The 10,367-nt window shown below is 39.9% G+C and overlaps 1 long non-coding RNA gene across 1 annotated transcript; it reads right to left on the bottom strand.

The window, feature by feature from the left end:
• Nucleotides 1-234: 234 nt before the first annotated feature.
• On the bottom strand, nucleotides 235-789 carry LOC105356339. The gene is made up of 2 exons (XR_002875318.1): nucleotides 705-789; nucleotides 235-545 (listed from the first exon to the last, which is right to left on the bottom strand). It is a non-coding gene; the product is annotated as an uncharacterized LOC105356339 (long non-coding RNA).
• Between the last annotated feature and the right edge of the window lie 9,578 nt (nucleotides 790-10,367).

The following is a 10,367-nucleotide window of genomic DNA, read 5'->3' on the forward strand; positions in this document are numbered from 1 at the left end:
TCAGATCTAACTAAACTGCTGTGTTTTGGCAAATTATCAAGGACTTTTTTGTTTTGAAGAGTGAATTAATGTTTGGTATGTAAATAATGTATAATGTGCAAATAGAATGGAAAAATTTAGTGTTCCCACATATTCTTAAAATCTAATATAATATTATTTTTTATCCGTAATATTTTTCTGTTGAAATGTGACTTTGACTTCACAAAAAGATTAGATGAACAAATAAAACAATTTTGGTCAAAATTGTGCCTCATTTAATTTTTTGGTATGCGTAACAACAACTGATTAATCACAACACAAATAACATCAAACATTTACAATAAATAATAACATTACAGATCAACAGTAAGACAGAAGGCTGAACTGATTGTTAAAGACAAGATAAGTGTAATTTAAGGTATGCATTCATGCATTTGCCATAATATATATCCAAGTTCTCTTTCATTCCATCTCAGAAACCCCATCCAACACAACCATGAGAGGTTGGGGATGCACCTGGCATAATCTGCTTCCAGATGCCATCATATATGGATCTGGCTGTGGTCCTACACAAGAGAAACACAACACACAAAAGTTAGCCATAAGTGCATAACTACGTTTAAATTTAATTCATTATATCTGCTGTAACCATAATTTGGTTAGTCATAAGATTAGAAAAAACAACTTAACTTGCTCACAAAGCAACAAAAAGTTAAATTATTCACCTGTATATGCCTTGTACAGTGTGGACCTCAGACCGTCCCTGCCAACTGTTTTGGGCTTTTGCACCACCAGCTCACTAACCGGTTCAGGATGGATTCCCTTATAAGTAAAAGGCAAAAAGCAATTACAGTCTGTAGTCACTACTGGGGGTGTTTTTATAATAATTTACAGTTGTTATGGATACACATCCGTTCTTAAATCATAAGCGGCTGGGTGGCTCGGTTGGTAAGGTGAGCGGCTACCACGCAGGAATCCAGGGTTCGATTCCTGGAGGGGAATAAACAATGGTACTGAGTCAATTACCATATCAATTGAGCAATGAACATCACCCAGTGAGGGTCCTTAGGCAAGGCCCTTAACGCTACTGCCTCCCGAGCGCAGTTAGGGGGAGAAGAATTTCCCCATTGTGGGATCAATAAAGTACCAATTATTATTAATTATTATTATAATGATGATCACAAACCCACCTGTGCTCTTGGTCTGTGCCATCTTTGCAAGCCACTCGTGCAGGCCAGGGGGGGTGGAGCAGCCCACAGACCCAGCTGTGAATAATGTGCGGTCTGGAACAGCAACTATGTGATTGCAGAATCCTTTCGCACAACTGCAGAAGAAAGCTTTCAGGTTGGCACTTTCTGCATCCATCCAGTGATATCTGGAAAAAAAATAAATAGGTTACAATTAAGACATACTTATGTTGCTACATCAATGTAACATGAAACTATAACTTTCAGTAGGGTGACCAGATTTGAGTTTGTAAAAAAGAGGAGTAAAGTGAGTTTGTGAGATATTTCATCGAGAGCTGCGTACATAAGCAAATATGATTACATTTCATCTATGTTCAATGTTATTTTATTATATAAGTATCACAAAAGAGGACATGTCCAGGAAAAGAGGACGTCTGGTCACCCTACTTTCAGAAAAATAATACTAATAGTAAGTGAGGAAAGTTCCGCAACCGCAGCAAAAAGAATGAAGACGCAAACGGGCAACTTAATATTTCTTATTTACAGCTTAACCAAATTTTTGGGTGTTATGTTAATCTCGTGCCTTTTCACTTAAACATACACACAACATATTCACTGCGATGTGTTATACCTTATATTACAAATTAATAACACCAGGATTTACAGTTGACGTAAACAGAGTTACCGGTGATGCGGCTATGGCTAAAGCTAGCTGAAGCTTACCTTGGTAATGGTGGATAAACTCTTCGTGAACGAATTTATATCCCTTGTCCAATTTGTTTCCTTTAGTGGACGAATGCATCTTCACACTCTTCACCACATCGGTGCTGGTGTACTTCGGAACACAACTCTGGCTCTTCGAAAACACTCTAGGCTGTGTCATTCCTCCGCCACCGAAGTACAAACCAGAACTAGGTTAACACGTTTATGACGTATTTCCGGTTTTTGCGAAAAAGGTCTATGGAGACAGACGTCCTCTGTCTGTTTCTAGGGTAGCAGTGTAGCTACAAAGCAGCTGTCAGCTCATGTCTGCCCCCTGCTGGTGAGGCATGCCTCACCTGCAGCCATTTCTGCAGGCCTACAGCAGTGCGTCCACGGCCCGTCTGTGTTAACATTGAGTTCTACCGTCAGATATGAGGCACAGCGCTCCCGAGCCTCACCCAGAGATTCAGCTCGTCTGAGATCAGGCAACACTCAAATTCGGACATTTTAACCTCAGAAACGGTGGAAAATGTGTTGAGTTGACTGAAAATGTATATTTCACACATATCAGTGGAAAATAATATTTACTCAATTTACCTTTTTCTATTTTGTCACGATTATGACAGGTGAGTACGGTGGCCCAGAAGGGTCACAACACAACACATTAACTTTACACACAACACATTAACTTTACACACAACACATTAACTTAACACACAACACATTAACTCACAACACAACACATTAAAGTGTGGATGCCATGCTTTGAACAACTTTGTCAAATAAAAAAGCCTTTTAAACGCTGATTCTATTGATACCAATAGTTAGCGTCGAAAAAAATCCGAAGCATATGAATAATAGACATCTTTCGAAGGAATCAGAGATTTGAATTTGCCGCTAAGAGCGCAGGCTGGAAGTGACCTCGATATGACCTGTGACGTCACGAAAGGCGTTGACTTTCGTAGTTCCGCTTCGGACAGCATGTAAACAAAACAGGTAGTCTTCGTTTCTCTCGTGTTTAAATCTGTTAATCATCAACATGCCAAGTCGTTGTGTGGCAGCTGGATGTAGCAATACATCTAGTGAAAGTGTATCTGTGTATAAATTCCCAAAACAAGAAACGCTGCTGAAAAGGGGAAAGTTCAAGAAGGTGGACGGCGAAGGATTTTTCCCTCCAGATCTGCAGGAGAAAAGTCTGCGTTTTCGAAGGGACAAAAACCGGGACACAAACGAAGAATTTTGTACGGAGAGTTGGGAGGAGGATCTTGGCTTCTGAGTCGAGGAAAGGCGGGTGAGCTGGAAGCGAGCGAGCCGTTTTCTGGGTCGGAGAGGACGGCGCTGGAGTCGGGAGCGGAGGCTGCTAAGCTAGTGTGCATCACGATGGATCACATTGAGGCGAAGTAGTCGTGTTTTCTGTTGTCCTTGGATCCAACTGGAGTATTTCAATGCACTCAATGTTTTGCAAGAGAAGCAACAGGCCTGCAACGTTTTTTTTTTCTTTTGCTTTTGAGGTGCCGGTACCGTGAGTAAACTGAACTGTGTGTGTGTGTGTGTGAGCGCGCGCGCGCACGACAAAAGGTTTCAAACTGGTTCAAACAGGTAAAACTGTTAATGTTCCACAGTTGTTAATGGTATACAGTGACTTTGTTAACTAAAGAGTAGTAATATCTGGGAAACTTTTATTTTGTGACATTTATTTTGTAAATTGGGTTGAAAACCAGTGTTTACCTTTGTTTAGATTAGGCCAAAAGGGGACATTTTGAGTATATTTTAGGGTAAGTGAAGTAATTTAATTTTATTCATTTTTTAGACTTACTGGAGTCTAGCCGAATCTTCATGCTGGCTATCGTCATCGGCATCACTAGACCTACTACTTTCTGCTATATCCTCCTCACTTTCGCAAAAGGGTTCGAATCAATACGGTTGCAAAAGTGACTCATCATCATGATAATCTCCGCAACTTTCCTCTTCATCTTTCTGTTCATCTGATGATAAATCGCTAATAGAGACGGTAGCATCACTCTGTGCTTCGCTATCGGTGCTAGCCATGTTGTCTGCCTTTCGTTACGTCACAAACATGGCGGCGCGAAGTCGGCGGAATGCGTGAAGCCGGCGGCCGTCCTCGTTGTTTATATCGCGTTTTTCGCTATTTATTCTTTTTCAAAAAATATTAAAAACAATCGCAACATGAAATAGAGACTATTTACTATATTTTGGCTTATTAAAATAGGCCATGTCACCCACACTTTAACTTTACACACAACACATTAACTTTACACACAACACATTAACTTAACACACAACACATTAACTCACAACACAACACAATAACTCACAACACAACACATTAACTCACAACACAACACATTAACTCACAACACAACACATTAACTCACAACACAACACATTAACTCATGGCCCAGAAGGGTCACAACACAACACATTAACTTACCTCACAACACTTTAACTCACAACGGAAGTAAAGCAGCAATTGAAGTGCTTTTATTCTGAAATGTCCAACTAACTACTAACTACCTTACAGAAGTTAATGTCAAGGTGATCTGTGGAGGGAGCATGTTATTGCTGCAAGAGAAGCTAGCAGCAGTGTTGCCAGAAACTTTCTCTTTATTAGATTCTGCTTCCTCTGAACACACACAATATGAACGCACACTCCTCCCCCCACCCCTCTCTGTCGCTGCACGCGCGCTCCTCTCCTTTCTTCCGCTCCCTCCCCTCACACATGCACGTGCGGTCCCCAACACACACACAAACAGGCGCGCGCACGCACGCACACACAAAATGAATGAAAGAAAGGCCGGTCCGCTGAAGAAATATTCAATACTGTCCTCCTTTTATTAGATCAGGAGAAAGACGTATACACAGCTTTCGTTGAGTTTTCCCCCCTACTGGACTGATTTAGCACCCGATCCGATGATTTTTCAAAATAAAAGATAGTTCAGAGTAATAATAAAAGGATTGATAAACACAGACACCGCTCCATGTAGCGATCAGACCATAACTTTAGCTGGTAGCTCCTCCCACACGGAGCCGCAGTGTCAGGCTTTAAAGAACACAATTTTTAAGAGGCGGGGCACCCCCCCAACGACAGGTTAGATGTAAGAGCCCGTTAAGCGTCTCTGCCTGGTGCGTTTACTGAGCTTCAGTACATAGAAGTTCACAGCTACACGGCCTAACGTAGTCCGCTATTATATATTCATGAGGGGGGAAAAAACGCAGAACTGACCCTAAAACCGCCCAAATTATGAAAACCCGGCCAAAGCCATTTTTACCCGCAAATTTAGAACCAAAACAGCCCAATCTGGCAACACTGCTGCTAGGTTCTCTTGTAGAAAAATCATGCTCCCTCCACAGCTCACTGTGACATTACTTTCTGTTAGGTCGTTAGCCGCTCAGCCCAGTGGACATTTCAGAATAAAAGCACCTCAATTGCTGCTTTACTTCCGTTGTGAGTTAAAGTGTTGTGAGGTAAGTTAATGTGTTGTGTTATGACCCTTCTGGGCCATGAGTTAATGTGTTGAGTTGTGAGTAAATGTGTTGTGTTGTGAGTTAATGTGTTGTGTTGTGAGTTATTGTGTTGTGTTGTGAGTTAATGTGTTGTGTTGTGAGTTATTGTGTTGTGTTGTGAGTTAATGTGTTGTGTTGTGAGTTAATGTGTTGTGTGTAAAGTTTGTGTTGTGTGTAGAGTTAATGTGTTGTGTGTAAAGTAAATGTGTTGTGTGTTAAGTTAATGTGTTGTGTGTAGAGTTAATGTGTTGTGTGTAAAGTTAATGTGTTGTGTGTAAAGTTAATGTGTTGTGTTGTGACCCTTCTGGGCCACCGTAGGTGAGGCTCTGCCTCACTTGCATCACCTGACCGCACGTCACTGAACTACAGCCTGATCATTTGTTGCAGATGATGTTCACTGTGATGGTGCTTGATTTTGACATCCCATAGATAGTAAAATGACTTCCTTTGAACATCTTTGTAGTAACATAAGCGTTCCGTGCCTCCATCCAAATGGTGTTTTCCAGTACTGAAATGATGCATTTCTTTCCTTTTTAAACCATTTTATACTGAAACAGATCGCTTCCATCAACAACTTGTTGTTTGATTAACTAGTTGTTGATCGATCTGGTTAAATCGCTACACCCTAATACAAATAATACTAACTGTAATGACAAAAGTAAATCTTTCTTCTCTAATGGACTGTTCTTGTTTTTTTGTGAACATTTGGTGGTTTTTTTGGTGAGCCACCATTCAAAGCTTTGTTTTTGAGAGGATTCTGCAGTTTAGCTTGTGGTATTTTTGGCCATGTTCATTTAGTTAATGACCCTTTGGATGTTTAGGTGTGGGGTTTTCAGTTCTCCATTTTTCAGGTGGTCTGCTTTATCCCTTTCTTTTGTTCACTAGACAGGTTTTGTCATGTTTAGGCTCATTTTTTGTTTACGTTTCTGCCACCAAGCCCGGTCTTCAGCAGTCTGGGTCCAACACCTCTTGTCCCCGGCAGTTTTGGATGCCATTAAAAAAAAGATGAAGTTGGTTTCGACCCTTTGTTCAAGTGCAACCCTTGACCAAAGTGTCATCTTAGAGAATATTCTCACGAGGAAAGCCTGTCTTCTTCCTCCTTCTAGATGGAGCACCGCCTCTATTTTTTTTTTTTTTTACATTTTGGTTTATATTGTTGTTGCACTTTATGCAAATGGCCTGAAATTTGTAGACAGAAATGTTTTTGTCTGATGACCCAGACCAATTTGCCAGACTCAAAGAAGGCCAATGTAACCATAGAAAAACTGTTTTACATATGAGCTGTTGTTACTTTTTTTTACAGCAGCCTTGATTTATTACATCAACTACTTATCTTATTCCATTCTGACAGACATGATTAAATGTATTTATTAATAAAGGTTCAGTGTTTTTCTTTTTGTTATTTCATTGTGTATTCATTTTCCCTCTGAAAATGCCTGACTGGCTCAAAATGAAGTCGTCTTCATTTTACATTTAAACACCCTACAACCAGCAGAGGGCAGTACAGGACAACCTTTGCATGTGCTTTTGTGATCAGATGTGGAAACCAAACAGTACAGTTCTGCTCTGGTCACTTTACCGACTCGTAAATCATGAATCACCTTCTCCACGGACTCATTAACTGACTGGTTTCCTTCCACCACAAACTACTTGCACTTGTAGAAAAATATCCAGCTTATCGCTGCATCATAACTGTTTTTTTCCCTCTCTACTATAAGAAGATCTAAAACCTCAGAACGAAGCTCACAAATGGGAATCCCTTGTTCGCTCTGAGCAGCACAGTTCTGCTAACAACATGCTGCAGTTCCTCCTCTGCTGAGAAGCAGCGAGCCGGCTCTCTGAGGCCGCTGTAGGTACCAAAACTGTTCGACCTGCAATAAGTGTTCGGGGGCCTGACACTTATGATGACATCACATTACAGTAACCCCACTTGGACAAACTACGTAGCTCTAGGCATTTTCATTTCATGTTTCCTTTTGTAACCTAAAGTTCTTTTCCCTCATAAGTTGTGTCTGGTATTATTCTTTGTAGTGTTTCTAGAGAGATTTTGCCACAACCCACTTTGTAAAAAGATCTGTGGCTGTTGGAATGAACCGGCTGCCCATCGCAAGCTTCTCCTGGCAGAGCAACCGAACTTGTAGCTTTCCTGTTTGCAGGCAGGGAGGGTGCTTTGTTGTGTTGCGCGTCCAACGGACGTCCGGCTGTTATGCGTGAGCGAGCTGCCAGCCTCAGGAGAACCGTGTCTCTGAGCAGAGGAGCTGCTTTGCCGTCCTATCAGTTGTCTTTCTCCTTTGGTATACCGTCAACCTTTTTGACTCCAGCCAACGGGATGGGCACCAGTTCCAACAAAGGGTTGACTCACCTAGGAGTCAACTGTGGCCACAGTCTCCTGGGGCCCACCACGCCCGCTGGAATCTTCAGGTATGTTGGTATCCGGCTCGAGGGACCAAATTAATGTTGGGTTAAAACAACCTGCAACATCATAATAATTCAAAAAGGAAAGAAAGACAAACAGAACAAGAGCAGACAGCGATCTACCCAGTAAACAATCTTTCTCCACTCTGGCGCCTATTCTGCTGCCTCCTCTTTTATGAATTGTTTTGGGTTGTCCCTAAGTTACACATGCGCTGAGCTCCAAGGAGGGGGAACAGATAAAAACACAGCTGCAGCTGAATGCTAAAAAGACGAAGAAGATAAACATTTTCTCCCAAGGGTGTCACCTCCACCTTCCAGTGAAACAGATTCAGAAACACACACACACTTCTGCAAACATGATTAAGATATATATATATAGCTAGGTGATGCATAAAATAAGCAAATATGAGATAACCTATATACGTTATTCAAACATAAACCTTTCAATCTTTCTTAACCCTTGTGTTGTTTTGTGGTAAAAAGTGACCCACTACTATGTTTAATTGTAAAAATAAAACATTAACCTGCCATTTCCCAACTTGATATTTCCTGACTTTTACTTAGGTGTCCTCAATGTGGGCTGTACATCGCTAGGGTACAAAGATTGTCTTATGGGTCATTTTTGACTTGTGAATTATTTTGTATTGTGCAACCAAAATAGAATAAAAAGATACATTTCAGTTAAATTCATAAGTATGATGTTTTCTCATGCACAATAGATTTTTAGATTGAAAACTCAATGGAGTTTCTTCATTTTTGACAAGGACAAGGAGAGTAAAGGAAATGTCAAGGTCACAGAAAGGCCATCATAGGATGAGAGAACTGTTGGGATTGTGGCGTTCAAGGTTTCAATTTAGAGTCATGGGTGTCTTCTGTGGTCAGATCAGCCACATTAAAGGAAATAATGAAACAAAAGCTATGCAGTTTGGAACCATTTGAATGTACAAATGCAAAATTGATTCTTTACAATCTGAAGGTGACTTACTAACCTATTTTCTAGTGAATTACTAAAAATCATAATGTTTGTTTAAACAACAATAAAATCTGGTCAGGTGTCTTTAGATCTCTTAAAAAAGTGCTGCTATCAGTAAACATAAGGACTGACTTTGTAGTGCCAAAGGAGATAATGTCTAATACTGGGTTGTAATTATACATTTAAAATTGACAAACCTCTGCTGGATCAGATATGGAGAATAAAATGAGGGACATTTTTTTCTCTTGTTTCTGTTTTATCTAGACACAGTTTGATCAAGTTTCACTAAAAACAGGAGGTCTTTGGTTTGTTGTATGTTGGCAGTTGTACTTTAAAACTGGCACCAAAATAAAACAAACCTGTTTTCAACTCTTCAATTCTCGTAAATTAAAACGTTCAGACAAACCTGTCTTGTTAGTTTGAATAAAATCAATGTTTTTTTAAATTTTTGATTTTTGGTCAGGACGCTTTTGCAAAAGAGATTTTTAATCTCAATGAGTTTTTTATCCTGGATAAATAAAAGTGAAATACATTTAAATAAAATTAAAATAGGCTTTGATAGGATTTTTAATGATTGATCAGTTTTTCTCAATTCAGTTTACTTATCATGCACTAGTTCACAATCAAGTATCAACACACCAACAACAACCTCACAGCCTGATACTTGTGACTGACCAACAACTAGGTTTAACAACTTTAGTCTTTGATTTCTAATGGAGTGATGATGCTTCCTAGAAAGACAAATCACGTGTTAAATGTGTGTGCATGTGTCATTGAAAAACTGTGCAACACTCTGGTAATTAAATCATTTCCTTGTGTGACTTGCTATAACTTATAGCTATGTTTCATTAAAGAACAAAGAGTTTCCCTCTAACAACATCAAATCCCCTCAAGGTGTTTTTGTGATAACTCTGCTGAGAACCATGTGTCATAACTACGATTCTTCAGATCCATGGGTTGGATCAGATGTACAACTTATTAAAGAATGCTGCCAGCAAACAAAAGGACTGTCTTAGGTGTGCTAAAGTTAGTGATTTGCATATACTGAGCTGTATTTTAGTATCAATCTGATACCGAGTATTTACAGGGCTAGTATCACCAATGTGTTGATACAGATACTTTTTCCTTAAACTGTTGTGATCTTAGAATCAATTTGGAAATACAATATTTGATGTGTATAATAAAACACAGGACAGAGACTTTTGGCAAATAAAATTGTTAACTAATTACAACAAAGTAAACTACATCAATTATAGAACATCTTTATCACTAATGGTTTAGTACAATATTGTAGTGTCCCTTTTTCTGAGGCACTGAGATTTAATCCTTTTTAAGGTTTTTTATTCTGGTTACTGTTGGCCGTAACCAACGCCGTAAAAGCCATTCAGCAACTTCTGAATCTCTAAAAACTGCCCCCGTGAGCGCTCTCCCCCAACTTTTATTTCCTCCTCCCACATCAGCCCTCCTATTCCCTTATTTGGCCCATAGCTGAACCCCATTGGTCCAAACTCCTCAACAACAGGCTGATTGACAGAACTGAGGGCACACCAACATCTCTGTATGATGCGTTCAAGGAACTCTGGAAC

Source organism: Oryzias latipes, chromosome 18 (genome assembly GCF_002234675.1).
Source record: "Oryzias latipes chromosome 18, ASM223467v1".
Lineage (NCBI taxonomy): Eukaryota > Metazoa > Chordata > Actinopteri > Beloniformes > Adrianichthyidae > Oryzias > Oryzias latipes.